The following is a 12,355-nucleotide window of genomic DNA, read 5'->3' as shown; positions in this document are numbered from 1 at the left end:
ACTGTTTGAAAAAAAAAAAAAAGGACAAGGACATGCCTCTGCAGTTGTTCAGCTGTGGCAGGTCAGGGATCGTTTTAGTAGAGAATTAATGAATGTCTTTCACTTTTCAGTCCAAATGTTGTATATTTGTTTTCTCACAAAGGGAAGATTGCACTTATTCTCCTCTAAGAGTGGCAGATGTTAACAGGTGAGTGCATTAATAATTCACTACTATGTTAGATTTCCAGTTGAACTTCAAGGTCTAGATATCCAGCCTATTTGGACACTTTTATGTTTGTAACCATTTGATACTTTCACTAAAAACATAGAGTGAAGCAGAAAAAAAGTGGATGTCTGAGATTGAACTAGGCTGAAAGCAATTTATATCTTGGCTGCAGCAGAAAGTGTCACACAAAAAAAAATTGAATTTCTATAGATGGGAAGGGTGATATTTTAAAAAAAAACCCGCACACAGTTTCTGGACAGTTTCTCTTAGTTCAGTCTTCATGAGTTGAATAGAAACTTGGAAATACATTTAGACTGTTTTTCCCAACCCTCTCAAATGTGGTTCAAATATTTCTACATTTATAGCCCTTATCAGGGCAGATTATTGCAGAAGCGGAAGGGAAAAAATGCATTTGTCATGCATTATTTAGGACTTATTCTGCTGTACTGTCCTTTAGCATCTCCTCTCATGACACGTTGTCAGATATGAAATGAGACTAACATCTGTGCTCTGTGTCCCGAGCTCCGCAAAATATTCACATTCAAAGCTAAACTGCTACTCACTAATCCCTTTTTGAGCCTATTTCCTCTTCAGTCCTGTTGACACAGCAAAGTGGTGTCAGTGCACTTTAAGTGGAACCTGAAGAGTGAAATAAAACATTTAAAAAGCTGAATTTTTTTTACTTTATGCACTTTGATATTGATTCATTTTTATGACTATAGTATAATGTATTCTGGTGTTGGGTTTTCCAGCGCGTGCAGGTTGTGTGTTCGAGACAGCGAGAGGCAGAGTAGTGCTAAAGAATGGATGACTTTTGAATCCCAAGAGCTTCAGCAGTGAGTCTCTTCAACACTGGAGTATTTGGGTCAGCCCTATAAAAACAAGATAGATGTGGTGTGGGATTGAAGTGGTGCACAGAGCCAGAGGGATTAATAGAGCATATTGAGCTGTGATTCTCTGGATTAAGCAGGTGCCACAAAGAATAGCAAACACACATTTCAGCATTTTTTTTCTTTTTGCCTCGTGGTTGCTCACTTGTCTGCACCTATTAGAAAATGGCATAAAAACGTAAAGAGCACACAACTGTTATTTGTGTTTGTGCATGTGTGAATGCTTACTGTGTGTTTGTCTATCCAAGCAGGATCAAATTGCAAAAACATTAACCCACATGTGGACAATCTATATGGTTGTCTAAATTTCAGTTATCTATAGTGGGGAGTAAAGCAGGGATGTGGGGTAATGTGTTAGCCAGACAGCCAGCCGCCTCAGGCACAGTACAGTACACACAACAACCCCCCAATCTAATACTGGAACCCAAGACTAGATCGATTTACATAAAAAATAAATAAATAGAAAAACAGAGACAGAGGGGGCGGGTGAGGGGGAGTGACAGAAAGCAGCTGTGTGCAAGACCTTTAAATCCCATCTCCCCATTAAGACCTCACAGAGGGATAGGACTGAGACATCTGCAAAAGTGGATTTTAGATGACCAAAGTGGCTGCTGACGTATAAGGAAACCCACTTCACTAATGGCGGTGAAACGATAATAGTGGTCCACAGCTTATCTCACATAGAGAACATTTTAGATGTGCAGATTGGACACGGGGAAAGGAAAAGATGACACAAAGCATGATGCTTAGGGCGATGACAAGGAACTCAAAACATCTGATATCATGATAGAAAAACATGGCCTGCTAGGCAAATCCTAAAGGTTGCAGCAGGTTTATATGACTCTGCGTAGAAATAGAGCTAGAGGATTATACACTTATACTCTATTATGTTCTATTATACAAAGCTAAAAGAAAAAATAAATCTCTGTTGTACTCCATGTTCTGCTTCTTTAACATATGCAAGATGTAATTTAGCTATACACCTGGCATATTTTTAAATCAAATGTGTTTGGAGCTTGTAATACAATTTCATTATAAATTAATTAATGAAACCAATGCATTACAATCCTGTTAAATTTCTATCAACCTCCCCTCTCTGAATATGTCATAGAGGCAGGTTGGGCAACACATTAAAGGCTAAGGCAGCATTAATGGATTCGCCCCACACCAACATACTTTTTTCCCCTTTCCTTGTTTATGTTTACCGATTTCCTGGCATGACGGAAGGATTGGATTTGCGTGCAGCCATTTCTTATCTCAGCTGCTGACACAAAGGCCCAGTGTATATAACCTATATAAATGTTAAGCGACACGGTGGCTCAGTTAGCACCATTGCCTCGCAGCAGGAGGGTCTAAGCTTTGTAATGACCCTGATTTGGATTTATGTTCAGGAGCTCCAGATTCTTCCAAGACCACTAGAAAATAGATGCTATACTAATATTGTACACTACATCATGTAAAAGAGATAAATAACTGTTAAAAATGCTTAAATAAATCTGGACACTTCGCTAACAAAAAGTCCAGTGCTTTCATTACTCAGCTCTGTGTTTGTGACGCTTTCACAAACTCAGCATTTGGCATCTCATTCCCTTAAATATCTTAAAGGAATAATGAAATACATGTCAATAAATAATTAATACCATGTATTTTACCCCATATATATTTGAGAAAATGCTGCTGCAAAATAATACAAGCTGCAGGGTAGCTACAGAGTGCTTCACTTGATTCATAGCCTGGGATTCATCTCCAGGGTTTTGTTTGCGGGTGGGTATGCAGCTCACGGGACCCTAGAAAGATTTGATATATAGCTTCACAGCACTATAACGTGTTTTATCTTTACAGCACTGTAATACGTTCTGTCGGGCCACCAGTTTAATTCTCTGTCCTCTTCACTGTAGCTACTTCCCCTGAATTATTTTGGCTCATCGTTTCTTCCTCAAGACAGCCAGATTACAGGTATATCCTTTCAGCATTAACAAAAGGGCCACAGATCCTCGCAGCGATATGCTCTTGCGCTGTGTGACAAGGTAACACCAAATCTCCCGTGATGTTGACAGGATTTCAGGGGGATTTTGGTTCAAATGTAATGCATGCTAACCCTGATCAATGGTATGAACCAGCTTCTTAAGGGTGTTACAGTAATAGAGTCAACTGAATTGAACTTCGTAGCCTTACCAACAACAGTTGCAAAAAATATCCTTGACTTAATAATTGAAGCACTTTATAAAAGAATTGCTGTATCCAAGAGAGCTTAAGATGTTTAGCTATGCTACTGGTGTCTCTCTAGGGACAGCAGTGCTGGTCAGCTTTCAAGTCACAATTAAATTAGCAAAACTGTAGTTCATGACCACAAATTATCAAAATATTTCCTTTGTCAATGAGGTGTCTAATAAACAGGGGAATACCCAGGATTCAAAATATCTAGCTAGTTCTACAGATGGGCAGTGAGTATAAATTATGGGTTGTTTTGTTTGTTTTTTACATTGATTTTTAAGTTTATTGATTTATTTAATTAAAATCGGATTTTTAAACACCTCAATGAATATCAACAAACACAAACTAACACTTACTAAAAGTACATTTGTTTTATTTTGAGAGATATGTTAAAGTGAGGATAGAAGATCAAGATTATTGCTTAAATCTACCAACAGCTCAGCTTGAGTGAGATGCCCTGAGTCTAATATCAGATTAAAGATCTTTAATCTGATATTAGATCTGTACAGGACGTGTTGCTTGTTATTTCATATTATAACATGTTTTTATTGTACAAACTGAAAAATACTAACTATGTTATTCAGCTGCATTATTGTGTAAGAATAATATAAAAGTGTGGGCTCAGCTGGGTAGTGTGCAGTGTGCAGTGTGCTGCGTAGTAAAACTCACAGTAACAGACTATGTTAAAGAGCAAGGTGTAAAGTTCATGGTCACTGTTTGCTAAACTGAGGTGTTTATAGCACCTTTACACTTCCCAGGGCTCGAGAGCAGCAACAATGCAATGGAGTCAGCAGCAGAGGTCAGCTGATCACATCCTGTCCACACAAAAAACAAATCTACTGCTAGATTTCACAGTTAAATTAATTTCGGAGTTACTTTGAGTCAAGTCATTTTTTCAGGTTTCCCACTACACTACTGAAGCTTACATCTTAAGCTTCAGTCAACTGCCAAATCCTTCTTTGTTCATAATCCTATGCTATCATGCTAGCATCCTTGAGTATTTAACATTTTAAAGACTTGAAAAAATGTTAGACCGAACTAAGATAAGGATAATGTTAGAATTTTAACTTTAAAGATGTTAAAATATCAACATCAAAAGCTCAAATGAACAGAATTAAAACCACATGTACAGCCTGCTACAAAAAGCAGCAATGGTTTTTGGATAATATTCCAGTTAATGAGAACTGTTCACCAGTTTGAATTTTCTTGAGACCTAAACTTCTCTCCCTCTGGACCAAAGCTATAGGACAGACTTTGTCACCAATCCTATGACATACCTAGAGCTAATTAGTTGTTGTTGTGGGTGTCCTTGCACCTATAAAGTATTTGGATGCAACTTGCTAACCAACCTTACTGGTTATGGCTGATAACTTTGTGTTCCATCCATTCTCTTCTACTTATCCAACTCACAGTCAAACAGAAGTGGTTCTAGACTATCCTGACTATCACAGGGTGAGAGGTGCTACACCCCAGACAGCTTCCCAGTCTATCACGGAGTCACTAATTAACATAACTCCAATAAGTGCATGTCTTTGGACTCCCAGGACCTTCTTGCTGTGAGACAGCATTGCTGCCATGATGCTAAAATAGCATTTCTCAGCACTTCTTGGATCTAAATATGACAACAGCTGGCTTCAAAAAACAAACATAATAGCAGTAAAAACTTTTAACATTGAGGCTTCAAAGTCTGAGCACCAGAAACCAGTTAGTGATATTAAAGTGGGTACATCCATCTTGTATATACAGTCTATTGGAAAAAGCCATAACACAACTTCAGTATAAAATAACTAGTCAAACTTAATAAACGTCTTTGCTCCCACCCCCCAAAAAATGTTCAAACAGCTTTTTTTTGCCTGCATTTTATACTTTTAATACACTTTCACAAAGATTTACACCATGGCTTCATTTACAGCTCAATCCAGCGTGCCAATATGATCAATGTCTCTGGCTCATCCCATCACGTAGATATGCCTGACACTGGGAAAAAAAGGGGAAAAAAGCGGTGACGTTCCACTCTGAGGTTCAGTCAATGCATCAACGGGGCCGGGTTATGGGTTTGGTTCGGCTGTTATAAAGTAAATTATTAACTTTTGGAGGGCCATAGATTTTCATTCAGATTGTTTAGGTGGCAGTTATCTGTCTTAAAATGTCTCTAACCCAAGGACAAAACTGCTGGCTTGTCTATTGAGTCTCCTTTTACAGTATAGTTTTTCACAGAAATTTCCTTTCTGATGTGAAATGACTTAAATATTCTCAAACAGAAATTTTCATGGGTTTTTTTTGTGAAAAAAAATGAAATCTACTAAAGTAATCTAGAGTAAACACATCTGATCTACAGTTTTATTTAAAATAAATCTCTTCATATATCTATATTTTAATGCAGATGCAGTTCTGCCACACTGATGTATGAGACACTGAGACAGAGTTGGCTTGGCAGAGTATCTGGGAAATAAACTTTAGATGTGTCACGTCTGTGTCAGTGAGCATAATGCAGTGTTTGATCAAGGCCTCACTGGCTTCTGAAATCATTTGCATTGATTTTAATCTTTCTGCTACATAAAATAGAGGAAAGTCTTTAAGCACAAGAAGGGCCAGCGTCTCCGTTTTGAGAAAACCCTCATTTCAAACGGGACTTACAAAGGCAAATTTATCGTCTGCCTTTGAGTCAAGGAGTCAGCCTGTGTTTGTCACGCTTCAGCTAGGACTCTGATTGGATTTTTTTATTTGTGAGAGGTGGAGAGACAGTGAGATTGGTTAGCTTAATTGGTTAAATTTGAATTCAATCCTGATAAGTTGCAATATAAATACAGGGCTGTGGTGGGAGGCCCGGGCAGCTGAGCCACAAAACAACATTGTGCCTTTGGGTGAAAATTAACCTCAGAAATAAGAGAGGAAATAGAAAACGATTACATCAGTTGAAAACCTCTCTGTATCCCTGACACCTTTACAGGACTGTTAGGTTGTGCCTGGCGGCCATGGTGGAGGTCCAACAAGATCTGAACATGCCTGTAAACATAAAAGTCAGCCATCTAAAAACTGCTAAAGTAATGTGACAAATACTGTGTAAACTGACTATTTTACATGAGTCTACACGACTCTGTCTTGTAGCTGATGCATAGTCATGCTGTAATTATTAAAGAGAACAAAAACTACATATTTACATTTTTATCTTTATTAACTAAATGTATGACCGTTCTTCATTTCGTATTCTTCAATTCTGTTTCAATTCTGAATATTTTTTCTGTTTATATAATAATAATATAAATATAATAATTTATATGAAATTCCACAAGACCAGGTTGAAGCCTAAGTGCAGACTGATTTTTAAAACTGTGTCCAAATTATGACTTTAAACACCGGTATGATCTTAGCTAACATGAGCTAGCTAAATTCAGAGACTATTTCACTTATAGTCTTTCACATCCTGCATACTATGTATCAAGATCACATTCAATTGTTAATTAGTGTGCGTAAATCGTTACATTTTTAATGATCTCAAGATTGGTTTAAAACTGATTTTTTTTTTTTTAACTACCAAGCAAACGTCGGTGATATTGGTATGAGGCTAAGGTCACCAGAGCGGTAACTACACTGGTGTCGGTGAAGAAATGATGATGATCTTGCAGGAACTGTGATTATGTTGTTGCAAAGCTGAAGAAATGCTTGGCAATCTGGTGATTTTCAGCAGCATTTTTACAGCCCTGTGTGGATGTGAATGTTGTATTTAGCCATGTCATAGTAGTGTAACACAAAGAAATGATTCTGGGAAATGTAAATTAGGTGCAATATGCCCTCAGTACAATACATTACTCTAGTGTTGTGGTGTTGAAATAAAGAGGAGAAAACCCAGGCGTGTATGGTTTTACAGCCTGAGAACATTCGTGCATTGAGTACAGTTTGTCCTTGGACTTCTCAACATTTCAAAATAAAAATGCCATCCTACTTCAGATCTATCAAAATAGGAACTCTGAGTCAGAAAGTCTGATGAATAACTCATCTATTATAGTCCTTGGCTGGGTTGATCATAGGTCAGTTTCCAACATGTTGCTGCCATTATCTCATCTTCTTACTTGCCTGTTGACTGTATGACTCATTTCCCTTTCCTTTGCTTAATCATTATATTCTCACCTACACATTGCCACACATTTCACATTCTATTCGTCAGACTCTATACAATACTTTAAAAAAATAAAGCCGCTCCTGTTTACACGCACGACCTCAAAATATAAGGACTCAATTAGAGGCTGCGCTGGTTTAACCGAACAGCTGTATGTATCGCTTAGAAGACACAGGCGCCGTTTTCGTCCTTGCTCTCCCTGTCGCATTTTTCTGGTGGGAACAATGAAGCGGCTGACTGAGACCCACTTTTCTTTTGCTTCGTCATCATGCCTGCCTTTACAGTTGTGTTGTCCTTTCACGTTTGGCTGCCATGTCGGCTGTCTGTGCCGCATTCACAAACGTCATTAAATCCCTTGTCCTAAATTGCCTACATCAACTACATTTCATAATGCTTTCATCTTCCCTTCTGTGACTTTGTTCTTTTTCTGCACAGTTAATTCCTTTGCTTTTGCTTTTTTTCTCTCGCTCTCTTTTTCTTTTTCTCCACGTCGCTTTCTGTTAGTGCACGGTTCGCCTATTAGTCTTTATATCGTCCAAACTGGGATGTGAAGCAAAACAGATGCTTGCCTTTCCTTTAAGTAATATATGTTGGCAAATACCAATCCACTTTTGCCTAATAAAACTTCATCCAAAGAAAATTACAGCAGCCATGCTACGCAGTAAATTTATTACAGAGCCATTAAATGCATCTAACATTGTCTTGTGAGACTAAATTGCAGTGGTGGATTAAAACAACTAGTATAAGTAAGCAGGCTTCTCTTAATAAATACAATTTTGTGTTGTCACACTTGAAGCAGTTTGAGTTTATCCTTCACCATATGAGAAATTAGAGTGGATAAATAGATACAGGCCGCCTCCGGGGCCCGGAAAAGATCCTGTGCAGTGTACACTTTGCTTTGACTTCTCAGTGTGTGTGTGGGTTTCTGCTGCATGAAATATCAGCTGTGGGAGTGTTCGGATCTTAAGCAAAAGTTGCTTTGAATCCCAAGATGCCTTGCACAGTTTTTTCGAAACTTTTCGCTCTTTTATGACTCCACGCGACCTCGTTTTCACCCCCACAAAATCCGGTCAGACTGAGTTAGAAACACAAAGGGTATTGTGTTATTCTTAATTTAGAAGCTATATCCATGAAAATTATATGTTGGCGTTCCACTTTCACGAGAGGCAGCTCACTTCAGAGCATTGACCAAAGGTAGCAAGTTAGTATATTTTGCTAATGGGGGCTGGCTTTTAGAGAGACTTTTACTGATTGCTTTGTTTGGCCTCATGCCCAAAACGAGAAAATGAGTGGGATAATCGAGCTTTATTGCTCACTGTTTAACTGTTGATAAGTGTTAGTTTGTTTAATGGCTGCATTTATGTCTTATTTAATTACTCCCACCATTTGAGAAAGAGGTAGTGCAGTAAAGGTGTTCCTCTTGCTCGGTTTGTTGCTGTGGCTTTAAATTCAATAAATATCAACACTTAGTTGAACCACAGTGGGGGGTGGGGTTCCATGGAAATGCTAAAGGATGAAAGAAAATCACAGTCGGGGACAGTCGCAAGTAATTCTGTTCAATTTATAAAAGTGAGTCTGTTGTAGGCAAATGCTTTTAAAATGTTGCTCCAATACAAAGGTCCATTGAGTTAGAATCACATTAGATGGGGTTAAAATGTATTACATTAAGTTTGAGCCTCAGTGCCAAGCTTCAGTTTCACTGAGAAAAAAGAAAAAACCTAGAACAGCACTTAGCTTAAGGTAGAGCTCCTCTAACCATGGATAAAAAAAGTTCTGTTTAATAAAAGAAGAAAAATGTGCCTGTTTCTCATCTGTAATGTACGGATATATCTACGTACGTGTCTATCTATCTATCTGTAGATGTTGGTGCCAGACGGACTTCGTGAGGTCAGAGGTCTGAGCAGAAAAGCAACAGTGACTCAAATAACCACTCTTTACAACCAACGAAGGAGCATCTCTGAACAGACACCGTATCGAGTCTTGAAAAAGATGGACTACAGCAGCAGAAGACCACACCGGGTAACACTCCTGTCAGCTGACAACATGAAGCTGAGGCTACAATTTGCATGGATTTTTAAACACAAAATTCATTCGGATGGTATGATCAGAATTTAGAATAAATAACATGAAAACATGGCTCTAGCCTGCCTTGTATCAACAGTTCAGGATGCTGGGAGATATTTTCTAGGCACACCTCATGGCCTCCACAGTCACCGGATCTCAGTCAAATAAAGCACCTTTGGGATGTGGTGGAATGGGAGATTCACATCATGGATTTGCAGCCAAAAGATTTGTAGCAACTGTATGATGCTGTCATGTTAGCGTGGACCAAAATCTCTGAGGAATGTTTCCAGCACCTCGCTGAATCTGTGCATCTAAGAATTAAAGCAGTTCTAAGGGCATTAGCAAGGTATACATGCATAACAAATAATCATCAAATAAAACAGCAGAAGGACAGACAAGTTCAAACACAGAGGGCGATGCTTTAATTCCATTTGAGTACATCAAGAAACAGCTAAAAGCATTATCTAGATTAAAGATAGGGTAAAAGAAAGTCCACACCATAAAGCTTACTTTTTGAAGCGAGGCAGGCAGGGAAGGAGGTGCAGCCGTATCATTTGCACCGTTCTTCCCCACACGATTCCTTCAAAGTCCCCAGGCTGAGTCTCCTTGGGCTCCTGTCGGCATGTGGTCCATAAACTCTGGGAGGCTGAGGCAGGATGTCGGCGTGTAGGAGTGTGTTCTCACTGTTTTTAGGAACAGCTCTTTCCGCCGTGTTTTTATGCTCGGCTTTGACGTGGATCAGTTGTCACCTCTGACTTCAAATCTATGCTCTGCGGAGAATGGGAGCGAGAGGAAAATCATAATGGAGCACATTCGGCCATCAGTGTCATTCAAGTGTCACATCTCTGATTAAACTGGAGCTGCATTACATATCCCGTTATTACTTTTCCTCATCTACACTAGGTTAGCGGAGTGAGTTATCTGGTCTTCATTTACCCAACTTTGATCGCATTTGATAAAAAATATAAAGTCTGTGATCTTAAGCGACTCATTTCCTTTCACTTGATTTTCCATCCAACTGATTGCTTCTTTCAGTTAGGAAGGATGATCGCCTCGGTATGGTGATGGATGAGAAACTGTAGAGAAACTGTTCGATGAATTGTGTGACGTGTTCCACATCTTTGTTTCTAACCTCACTAAATTGTTACTTGTCCCTCCTAAAGCTCTGTCACACCTTCTTTTTGTAAAGGAGTAAATGGCATTTGAAGCTCCCAACTAGCAGCCACCTCTGAAGCTCCACTCTGTTGTCTCTCCGTCTTTGCGTCGCATTGATGCTGATCGCGTCTCTTTCTCACGGCTGCGTTGTGACACGAGACAGCACGCCATCTCACTTCAGCTTACTTCTCATGTCGTGAAACCAAATCTAATCTGATCCGACTTGTAAAACGAGAAGGGAAGCACTGCTCCTTCGCTCTTCCTCTTAATAAATGTGCCGACTAAAATTAGTTCTGTGCTACTCTCTTTCACAGTGAACTCTTAAGAGTAGCACAGATGTTTTCAAAGAAATTTAAACTTCAGTGTTTTGCACATGCTTTAGCTCAGAATCAGCACCTGAAATAATCCAACTAAATTCTGATAATTAATAATTACAAATCACTAATCTTCATCACGCTGAGAGAAATACTAAAACATAAACGGTAATAGGAGTGTCATCTTTAACTCCTTCAATGACACGCATATGTTTTTGAAAGTGAGCCCCACTTTCTCTGCCAAGAGCAAACAAACTGTGTCTATTTTATAAAACAAAGAAATGTCTCTACAGAGTAGGAATTTGTTATCCAGGAAATGCTTCAGATGTCTTATGGATACTTTTCAATAAATATCAACCAAGCGTTGGGATTTGTGGTAGAATTTAGAAGTTGCTGCTTGTAATTGGGTTTACAAGTCGGCAAATGACTGTTATGTAAGTCAGAGGGTTCTAACTTTGATCAAAACTGGAGAATAAAAATCTTAAAGTGTTTCGGAGTTATGTGAAAGATCGATTTCTGTGATTTTGAAGCAGATTCATGCTCATTTGTAACGGTCAACCGAGTGACACGATCTGAAAATGTGTTTCTTCTCTTTGTGTTAGAATTTCAGTAAGTTGTGACTTATGAGAGACTGATTTCGACAATAATTAAAGCTAGTGGGAGTTTTAGCTTCCAAGTGTCTTAATTGGTTCTGTGAGCTGTGTGTCACAGTCACTGCTACAACCCCAACTGATACTGATGCCAGGCTAAATTTGGCCACACTGCAATGCCACATGCTCTTTCATTTCTTATACATTCTCAGTTTTGTTGTGTCTGGTAGAATTGTACAAGTGGCATCATCATTAGACCCTAATCTTTTGTATCATTAAGCACAGACATGCTCGTGCTGTTAACAAAAGAGGGACTAAAATCTTTGCCATCTTTCTAAAGATAAGTGAAAATATGAATCTAATATTTTTAGTTTGTCTAACTACTTTTTGCCCACTTTTTGCCAAAAAACTAAAAGCTGGGCATTCTTCTAAGTCTGTTAGCAGTCTTTCTCTGGCTGGTAAAGAAGAGGGAAAATAGATGAGGAAAAACACATGAAGAAATAACAACAGCTGTTACAACTGTGCTGCATCGACACTACAACGGTATCCCAGCTAATTTGTCCAATTATGCGGTTCCTATTATGTTAATGATTTTGCACATTAGAACAAGAGCAGGTCAACCATAATAAAATATTTTACCTGTCAATAACCAAGGTTAACATAGTTAACTAAAACTAAACTAAAAAAATTAAGCTAGATATAAAAAACAACAACAACAACAACACTTTAGTTAATAAAAAAAAATCAAAATTAGAACTTTTTAGAAAATTTAAACTAACTGAAATGATTTTGTGAGAAAAACATAT

The 12,355-nt window shown here is 38.4% G+C and overlaps 1 protein-coding gene across 2 annotated transcripts in view; it reads right to left on the bottom strand.

The window, feature by feature from the left end:
* The window catches only part of flrt1a (fibronectin leucine rich transmembrane protein 1a), a 45,882-nt gene that overhangs the window by 8,419 nt on the left and 25,108 nt on the right, over window positions 1–12,355 (bottom strand). For both annotated transcript variants that reach the window (XM_086309550.1, XM_086309549.1), the window contains exon 2: window positions 10,001–10,260. The gene's annotated coding sequence lies outside the window, so the exon portion shown is untranslated. The remainder of the gene's footprint in view (window positions 1–10,000; window positions 10,261–12,355) is intronic.

This window comes from Aulonocara sp. 'chitande type north' Nkhata Bay, linkage group LG10 (genome assembly GCF_057382095.1).
Source record: "Aulonocara sp. 'chitande type north' Nkhata Bay isolate Kocher_YH1m ecotype deep benthic linkage group LG10, A_spYH_male_GT1.1, whole genome shotgun sequence".
NCBI lineage: Eukaryota > Metazoa > Chordata > Actinopteri > Cichliformes > Cichlidae > Aulonocara > Aulonocara sp. 'chitande type north' Nkhata Bay.
Note: the sequence above shows the minus strand (reverse complement) of the source record. Positions and strands in the feature narration are given on the sequence as shown.